Raw genomic sequence first — 10,000 nt, 5'->3', positions numbered from 1 at the left:
GAGTGTACAATTATGTGTTTTGTTTGAACATGGCACCACAGTACAATGACAATCATTAACCTTGTGCCAACACAACATAAAATAAACTTCTGCCCAGTAAATGCATTGCTTACAGTGCCACCACGGCACCTGTTTAGAAAATAAGCTCAAAATATTAGTGACATTAAATTTGAGCAGACGGTAATTCCCCCACCCCCTCCCTAAAAAAATGAAAAAGGGTGCTCTTCCGACGGTACGTTTGTACGCGGTAATATTTGCGAGTCCAACTACGTGTGAAATTCAGATATAAATAATTAACGCCAAAGCATTCGGTTGAATGCGAGGCACCAGGGCGCGGGCAAACAGTAATCGTCTTCAGGTATCCACTGGTGCCACGCCCTGAGGGCCACTGCTCGGCGAATACCATTCATGGCCACGTTCACATCCAACAAGCTTGTCACAAACATCACACAGGTGATGATGCAGCAGCAGTTCATCATTGCTGTTGGCCAGTGCTGAATTTTTTGGCGTGGTAAACGGAATCATCCACCGAAACGCACGTCGACTGTTACTCGTCAGATTCTTGCAGTCCCACGAGGGAGATCAGCTTTTCCGTCGGCTTCAAGTCTCCTCTTTCGTGCAGGGCCACTGGCATTGTAACGCACATTCTGCATGATCGTTTTACTACGCACCGATGCCGCACGGGACAGCGAGCTGTTGTATGTACACTCCAATGCAGCGTTCGGGCCACACACATATACACACTCATACTAAAGACACACAACGCGCAGGACGCACGCAGCGAACACGGAAGAACAAAAACGCATTCCATAGCGCCTGTTCATTCAACTCCACACTGCGCTAACTGCGCACATGTTTCCGACTGCGGGCTCGGCTAGCGCTTCGACTTCGCCATGGCTAGCCATGGCCAAGCTGCGCTGCCGCTGGTGGTAATAACGTTCATGCAACGAAAAGAAAAAACAATATATCAAACGATTCAAGTTGTCAGCTAAAAAAGCTACCGTAAAATTAAATACATCTTATATGTTTTTGCCGTTGTGCGCCTTTGCGACATCAGCGACGTGAGCTTGAGCGCGAATACGCGAATGGCGCTATGAATTTCCCGTGTAACTCCGTAAATTGCAAATGGCGTGGCTGCGGGCCGCTAACATTTAGACATGCTTGCAGAGAGAGGTAGTCGGTGCGAACAGTTGGAAGTTCAATCGACTGGAATTGCTCAAGGAAAGTCAGCGGCACTGCATTTTTATTGTTTCTGTGCATTGCGAGTGACTTTGGCGGCAGCCACTCGGCAACGTCTCCGGTTTGGCGAACTTGTGAGAAGGTGAGCCTTTTGTTCTCAAATTTTGAAAGCGGTTTTTTGTTTGTATTGTAACCCTGCGTCTCGTCGCATGTTATGTTCACGATAACATCAGTACAACGTGCATGCGCTTTCTGTCTCTATTTAGAGTAATATTGGTCGATCAGCGTAAACTTTTGGATTCAATTAAGCACGAACTGTCCATGTTGGTACTGCGTGTCGAATGTGTTTTGAGATGATTCTGAGCGGGAGACGGTGTTCTGATAATTTGTGTACTACCAGATATAGTCTAGAGATTTGAAACCATTTATCACACTGAAACAAAGTTGGAAAACTGTTTTGTGTTCATGCATCTGCTGTCCTTAAACTTGACTTTTCGGCAATCATTCGCATGGCTCCTTTGGATCTGGAAAATTGACTACTGTTGCTAGGGGTGCCTGGTAGCAGAGCTCCTGGGGACGCCCAGTGGGTCATTTGTTTGTCCAAGTGCCCCGTACCACAGGTACCATTCCTGACATTTTTTCCCTGTCCGTTAACCTCATATTCCTTGCAAAGATTACAGTATGTAATCAGGTAGTAAAAAATTTGGTAACTTCTGCATATTTCAAAACAGTTCAGAGAAATGCACATGCAGCATCAGTATTCTCTCGGTAGAATTTCTGAGACCTGGATTCATTTCTTCTAGGACTGTGGCAAGCAGTAGGTCAACTGTACATAAATTTATTTTCCTCTGGTGCAAAGTAAAGAGTGCAAACGTCATAAGACAAGTCTCTAGTCTGTTTCATTCTCACTGCATTTGGCCAAAGCATAGTATGAAATGCTGTATGTTTTATGCCCTAGTTTCCTTTACTTTGAGCAGTAGATATTGACAGTGAATAGCAAGGCAACTCCACTCGCTGACGGTTTTGCCTTCGGCAGCAAAACAGGGAATACCTTACCCCATGTGTTATCTCGACAGACTCAAAACTGCGATGGACAGCTGCGTCCACAGCTGCTATCACCTCCCAAGTGCATGCGCTCATAAGACACATAATAACTCTGGATTGCCATTAACATAGCCTTGCTCATTGCAGTTGCCAATAAACACCTCATAAGTGGTACTATTATGCACTCTTTTCTTTGGCACTATGTATGAGCTTCTGTTCTCGCACTTTCTAGAAATAATGCACGCAGTTTTGAATTGCGAAAAGGGAATTTACGTGTAACTATATTGTCATGTCAGTATGTTACAGCCAAATTGTACATTGATGTCAGTGCTGGTGGTTTCTTTTCATTATTTTAGGAGAATTATAATTTTACCTATAGCAAATAGCCCTCACTAATTAGCTGATTTTGTCATGTCCAGTATTTTGATATGCTAAGCCACCAAAGCATGATTCAGAATGTTGTCAGAACTAAAGGCACTGAGTCTTTCGTGTCAGTAAAAAATGTGCTTTATAGCCCTGTCACATGGCATTCCTCGAAGGCCTTTCCAGCAAAGGCACCATTTTTCACCAAAGGAGCGAAAGCTTAAAGGAGCAGCGATGCAGCTACACGGTGCAGCCCAAAGGTGAAAGTCGTTCAGGCTTAGCACCCGCTGCTATACTCGAGGTGGCTGAAGTGGGTGTTCTAAAATTAAAGTGGTGTATTCTGTTCATTCGTTGAGCTTTGACAATTTTTTTATTCTGATTGCTTCTTTAAAAGTACCGCAACAGCTACTCTCATCAGCAGGAGCAGGTTTTGTACGTGTATTGCCTTGGCCACCATGGGCGCTCGGTGTTGCCGCAACACTTTCACTGTCTTGAAATTTGAACATAAAACATAAACACCCGTACAAAAACCAAAGCCAGACATACCTTTCGTATTTGAAAAAATGTTTTCAAACATTATTAGCTTATCTATTTTTTTTATTGCTTTTACTTTTTGACTTTGGATGGTACTGCGATCACAGCTTCTCGAATGCCGCGTCTTCGGGCTCCGAAGGTCTCGGTTGAGCGCCTTCGCCTCCAAGGCCCTTAGCGACAAAGGCGCAACATTTGTACCGGGTAGCTGCACTCCTTACGCCTTTGGATATGATTCTCAAAGGCCTTTGCGGTGCCCGTGTGACAGGGGTATTAGTGTGGTATGGCTGCTTGAACACCTGTCCCTGGTATCTCACAAACTGAATAAGGAAGGTAAAAGCCTCAGGGTGCTTGCCGACGTTTCGACAAGAGGACTTGTCTTTGTCTGGCAAAGTGTTCATCATTGGTGGGGTTTAAATAAGGTTTTCACGTCGAGGCGAAAGGCCTGTTGTGTGGGACGAGGGTGCGATATGGGAAGGGCGTTACAATGGGGAGCGTGAACCTTGACCAGGCATGATAGCTGCTAAAGAAGGTTAACCGGTTGACCTGCAAAACTTTGAAAACAAAAAAGCCCAATTCAGTAGAAACGAATCTCGGGGTATGGAGTGTGGATAGTGGGCTTGAATGGCTTTATGTCCAGCCGCAACAGGTAGCTTGGTATGGCTGGCTGCCTTTTCCTGAAAAACTAGGATAAAGGAATTAAGCAGCATGGCAGAATAAAATACCAGGGGGGGGGGGGGGGGGGCAAAATAATTTGAAGGAAAAAGAGAAAATGAGGGCAGGTTCGGAGAAAAGGCAAAAAGAAGGGGGAGGGGGAGGAGTATGGCGGCCAAGGTTCCGAGAAGTGATGTCAGGAGGTGCAGGGCGTAAGGTTAAAGTATAACGATAAATTAAAGAATGCAGGAAAGGAGGGGGAAATTATGGGTTGGGAAACCTCTGACCATGTGCAAGGCCTTTTCAAATAATTATGCCAATTCCGGAATGTACAGAGCTGGCCACATTTAGTGCAAACATGTGAGCGCATGGCCGCACTCTTTAGAGGTCCACTGTGTGCGGCGCAGCCACTCATCGCTGCAAAATGGCGCAAGAGGAGATGCACCTGGATGTGGTGCTTCGTGTCATGTTACACTTCGATGTGTGGCAATGTCAGACACAGTGGCCCAAAGAGCACAGCCATGTGCTCGCGTGTTCGCACTAAGAGTGGACAACCCTGTACTTGATTCTAAGTTTCCTCTGTATATGTTGACCCCAGACGAAAACAAGTTGTCTTGTCGAAACGGCAAGCACCCTGAGATTTTTCCTTCCCTTGTTCACTTTTTGAGTGTCAAGAAACCATCTGCCTACTTTCTCTGTACCATGCACTCCACATCTTGTACGGTTATCTTTGTATGTATACACCAGTGATAAATCATGAAGGAAATCAAGGGATTTGTATTTGTATTGCTTAACACTTACTTTAAAGCTATATCATGAGGGTATAGTTGAAAATGTGCTACGGGGGCTTGGTTGTGTGTCGTGACTGGTTTCTCTTTATCACGGCTGCTTGACAGCCACCATGAAACACAGGCTTTTGAAAAGTCGTTCCTCAAATAAAAGAGCGTTTCCACTGTTACAATGGAAATGTTATTTGCTAAAAACTTCAATCATTGCAGTTCAGGGATTGATATTTTTCAAATAACTAGCCTGAAGTTCAAAACCTGCAGAAGGAACTATGTAACTTCTTTCCTGCCTTAAAAACCCAGTACTTATTTGCCAGTTTCAGCAAGCAGAGGTCTGTTTCACGGCACATACTTTCCACTACCTTGCATGAAAATTGTGCAGTACAGGCCCACCATAAAACTAGGGGCATAGTATACTGCTTGTATGCAACTACTTTGGCGTTAGAGCATGCATAGCATGGTCTTAAAGTTATTCTTTTCATTTGCAACTGGTTCATAAAAGGCCTATTCTGGCAAAAGGCATTTAGCAAAATTATCTTCCTCTGAATGCTTCTAAGGATAACTTTAGTTCATTCAGGAAAATATATATTGACAATATCTCTTAAAGGCATGATTGTCCATATTAGCTCTTGTTACCTCACAGTATTTAGTTTTGTGCCTCCAGCATCACTGACTTGCATCATATGTTAAATAGAGTAGTAAAAAACTCGCTGTTAGTTTAAACCACAACTCATGATGGGGCTGTGCACTTTTTGTTGTGTTACATGAAATATACTTATGTATGAAACAATTTCTTTCAGCTGCACCTCACATGATTCAAATTCCACCAGAAGAAAGGCTGCAACACAACATTGCTCACAACTGTTGCTTTCCCAGCACATAACATGCCATAACAGCACATAGCAGGTAAGATGTGAACAAAAACAGTGCATGTATATGTTCCACACATGCATTTTGTGTACTACCAACACTATGATATGATTAACTATGTCATGTAAGAGAGAGCACACAAATCATTTTTTGTATATATTGCAGCATGGTTATTTCAAGTTTTAAACTGGCCATTGAAACGACCCGTTGTATCACCGCTGGTTACCCGGTGGCACTGGGGATCGAACTCCGCACCTCCTGCTTGCGAGGCAGATGCTCGGACCACTAGGCCACTCCTGCGGTTCCCCCACTGATGTTGCTTACACCAGGTGCTGTTAAAGCCCCGGTATGTATGTTAAATGCATTTTAGAAAACCATTCACTTCCAAAGTACCATTTCATCTTTATAGCAAAACCACAGTTCGCCTAGCTAGACAAACCTGCTGCATACAAGCCAGCAGAAGGGTTGCACGTACATGCTTCATTAGGAAAACATAAACATCAAGCAGAGCCTGCCCTTCATGGTGCATTATACCCTGATTTTGAGCAATGATCAAGATAGGCAGATGGTCATTTCATTGAACACTTGCATGATACATTCATAGAATTGAAAAGACAAGTACTATTGCAAAATCTTCAAACAGTGTTTATTCTCAGAGAAAACATATCATGAAAAAAGTGTTGGATTAGTTATGGTGCACCTTGTATGGGGAAAGGGGCTCCCACTTTGTGAAAGGCTTAATTTTGGAATAACGACAGCGTTTAGACTAGTTGGGTTACCATGTTTAGATAGTGGATGTGCTCAAAAAGACACTGGAAGTAAGTGCACTGTGTGGAAATCTCTTTCTGTATCCTTGTCTTTTTGAGTGCATTCACAATCTAAACTTAATTTTGCAAGAGAGCAAGGAAAACAAATATTTAAATTCTGATAATAAAGGATAAAAGATCATGTTTCATTGTGTTGCTTAAAGTGTACATTGTATCGCTATTGCTGTATTGCAGCACTTCTGTCGTGGCCTTGCATTGCAGCCTCTTGACTTTTGTTTATATAATAGGCAGTCCTTTTTTTCATTCGATTGCAACACTTTAGGAGTTACTACAGAGTTGCGTGGTAGCGAACTCTCAGATTAACGGTTTGCATTATTACGCCAGCATAACTTGCTAAGTGTTTCACTGCAGTCTTGTTACTAGAACAGCCTCTTGAAAGTATTCAGCCTGGTGGTCATTGAGGGTTACTGTTCACATATCAAAATGCCGGATCAGCTGTATACTCGTTACAGCTACCAGAACTATGGTACATTTCAAGACATGCTGGCTGAAGAGTGCTGGAGCATCAGACTGGGGATTTGGATGAAACAATTTTCAAATGTGTGCTCGGTATCACGCTGTTTTGTTCCAGTTGTGGAGAGGTTTTCTTTTCATATTTGTTCTGTCAAACATTTAAATTTTGGGCAATATGTTGTTGCCTTTATCTTGTGTTCTCTTTGTTGTTGAGGTTTAGTATTTTTGGCACAAGCACTCCACTCTATTACTTTTCAGTATAATTTAAAATTTGTAGGGCACGTCATGAAGAATAAAACTTCTACTTGAATAATCTGCATGAGTTTATGTTCTCATTGTTGATATAAAAACTTAGTTGAGACAGCTTGTATTTTAGCTCTGGCTAGAATTTTTAGGAGAGCCTCAGTAACATAATCACATGACCAACACAAACTCGGTATTATTGTTTGTGCAATGAAAAACAGTTTTAAAATAGTTATTAACAGCTGTCAGTGTAGGACTGGCCAAAAATGTTTTGTGCTCTATGTAGCTCTTCTCTGAGGCAGGATTAATTCATCTGCACCTGCAGCTTGATACCGCCAAGATACCAATTCTTGGGTGAACTTATTTTTTTTCACTGAGCAAACTTGCTTGCATCATCTTGAAGCATGGAACTTGAGCTGATTCTTAACGGCTCTAGTGTAGCGAATTTCATTATCCTCATTGCTTAGTATACATTCACCTCAGGACAATAGCCTTTTCCAGTTTAATTATCTGTGTCTTGCACCAGCTACATGCCACACTATCAGAAGTCACCTAATCTTATCTAGTGAGCTTATAATCAGCTATCTCCTGCTATATTTTCCTTAGGGTGAAATTCATTTTGTTGCGATACAATGCACAAGCTGTTTCCTGGCGTGGTGCTCAGCTTATCTGGAATGAAATGCTTGGGAAATGGGTCTCTGATTTCACCTTGAGTAGACGAAATTAACTTGTGCTAAGGCACTCTTTGGCCACAGATGCCCTTGTGCCATTAAAATTCATCAAATTCATTCTGTTGCCCTAAGATACCATTGGTGATTCATTCTCTGCATTGTATGCCCTGGCCAGATCCATTTTCTTCTTTTAATTTCTGCCAGAATATTAACAACTTCCTTGTTCATCCCTGTTATGGTTTCACTCGGTCAGTTGTTCTATTAATAATTATAATCACTTTATTGAAAACATATTTTGGGCTAAATGGCATCAAGTTTGCCACTCTGCACAATGATATATATGTTTGGTCTTGTATGTCTTTACTTGTGTGGTAATGTTTATTTTGTGCTCACTGTCTAAACAACCTTATTTGCCTATGATATCCTAAGCCCTTCTATACCTATTTTCCTTCCCCCTGGCTCTTTCTCTTTTCAGTCATTCCTCCTCTTTCCTTTACACCGGCCATTGGTCACAAGGCTGCTGTGGGAACGACAGTCAGCACTGGGCCCTTTTTAGTTCATGGAACCTGCACTGCTACTATTAACACTAATAGTACGTTATCAGTATTTTTGTGATAGTGCATTTATTGTTATTTATGAAGTAGTTGGCTAAGGCAATGGTAGCAGTGTTGGATATTGCAATATATTATGCATATATCTCACTTGCAATATATCAGTATATTCACTATTACACTACCCTCCATTTCTTTCAGTTCAGTTATTTGGCTATAGATATATTGTGCTGCTTTCCTAGTTTAGTCCACTCAAACTAAAACTTTGCTCTTTGTGTCACAGGTAGAATCTACAATGATTGCTGCTCTGTGTCTTGTAAGCAGGAGGCAGTGTTCAATGGAGCCATGAACTTTCCTTGGAATTGAAAAGCCTTTGCCATATTATGCGCTGAACCACGAGTGTGAAGAGGAAAATGTCATGCCTTGGATTTCTGCAGAGGTGAGCCATTGCGGTGAATCCACCAGCGCGAAAGACAGGGATGAGAAAGGAGACAAGACAGGTGCTGACTCGCGACTAAAGTTTATTGGCGTGAACAGGGAATATATAAAAAGCCAAGCAATACCATAAACCATGTAGTTACAGATAAGCATGCAGGACAACATGAGTCAAAAATCGCCCTCAACATTTCCCTGATCGAGGTAGTCCAACTCATTGTGTGTTAACACGATAGACAAAACACACATTCTTCACGGAGTCATAAGATGTGTCTAGCCTCGATAATCTCTCATTTAATCTCTCTGAATTTACTGCCAAAATGCGTGTTGCCAAAAGGAAAGGGTAGCAGACTTCACATCCCGTGCAGTGTACAGCAGAGTTACCTCAACCACCTAGCCAAGCCCCTACCCTCTTGTGTTCCTGTAGTCTTACATTCATACACCTTCCAGTTGCACCTACGTAAACCAGACTACAAGATAATAATATTTGATACCACATTCATTTTACAAGGTACATATACATTTCACTCTACACGTGTACTTTTCTCGAGCCACATTCACAGAATTATTCTTAAAATTTTACATGCTTTAGACAACGTATTAGGGGCTGAGAAAGCCACTTTTACATCATACCTTCTGGCCACATTTTTCAAATTGTGCGACAATTTATGTACATACGGTAACACAACTGGTCTTTTGGCATCTCGCTGGCTGGCCCCAGCCTGATTGTGCTGGTCACCGCAAAACTGTCTCAGCTTCTTTAACAATTTATCATATGCTCTTGCAGTAACAAGGTTTGGAAATCCTGCGTTCGTTATCCTTAAAATCTGCTCTTGGAAACTAGTCGTCATGCTGTGAAAGCATAATTTCATCAATTCTGAGCCCGCGTTAGAAAGTGCAATGCTATCTTTCACTAGCTTGGAATGGTCGACATGTAGCCAGGTAGCAGCTTAACACTCGCCAGCACACATGAAGTGTTCTGAACATCAAGGTAAGGTCCAGAAACCACAGCTCTTTTTCTTGGGACATTTGCTCCAAGGTAAACCTGAGATAAAGGCCTTGCTCCTTAAACAACTTCAGAAGATGTACAGGTCCCGAACTATCACAACCTTTATAAAAGACCAGAAAATCATCGACATAGCAAAAGGTTTTTCCCCCAGCCCATGCACATTCTGGACAATTATCCTATCCACCCTACTCAAGAAAATATTGCTTAGCACAAGGTCAACCTTTGAACCACTACATATTCGAGACTTTAGAACACATACCACACTGCGCTACTCTACAAACATGCTCTTCAAATAAATGCTATTCAATAACATGCTCTTCAGATAAATTTCATTAAAGGATTCATGCAAAATTATCTCTGGTTATTTGCAAAAGCATCTGTCTAC

The 10,000-nt window shown here is 42.1% G+C and overlaps 1 long non-coding RNA gene across 2 annotated transcripts; it reads left to right on the top strand.

The window, feature by feature from the left end:
- Window positions 1–1,152: 1,152 nt before the first annotated feature.
- Window positions 1,153–9,162, top strand: LOC144112530 (uncharacterized). 2 transcript variants are annotated; one of them, XR_013310296.1, is made up of 6 exons: window positions 1,153–1,321; window positions 1,729–1,799; window positions 5,357–5,462; window positions 5,592–5,772; window positions 8,096–8,212; window positions 8,455–9,162. It is a non-coding gene; the product is annotated as an uncharacterized LOC144112530 (long non-coding RNA). The 2 variants fall into 2 exon arrangements; XR_013310297.1 differs by lacking the exon at window positions 1,729–1,799.
- Window positions 9,163–10,000: the final 838 nt, after the last annotated feature.

The sequence above is a fragment of the Amblyomma americanum genome, unplaced genomic scaffold (genome assembly GCF_052857255.1).
Source record: "Amblyomma americanum isolate KBUSLIRL-KWMA unplaced genomic scaffold, ASM5285725v1 scaffold_398, whole genome shotgun sequence".
Lineage (NCBI taxonomy): Eukaryota > Metazoa > Arthropoda > Arachnida > Ixodida > Ixodidae > Amblyomma > Amblyomma americanum.
Note: the sequence above shows the minus strand (reverse complement) of the source record. Positions and strands in the feature narration are given on the sequence as shown.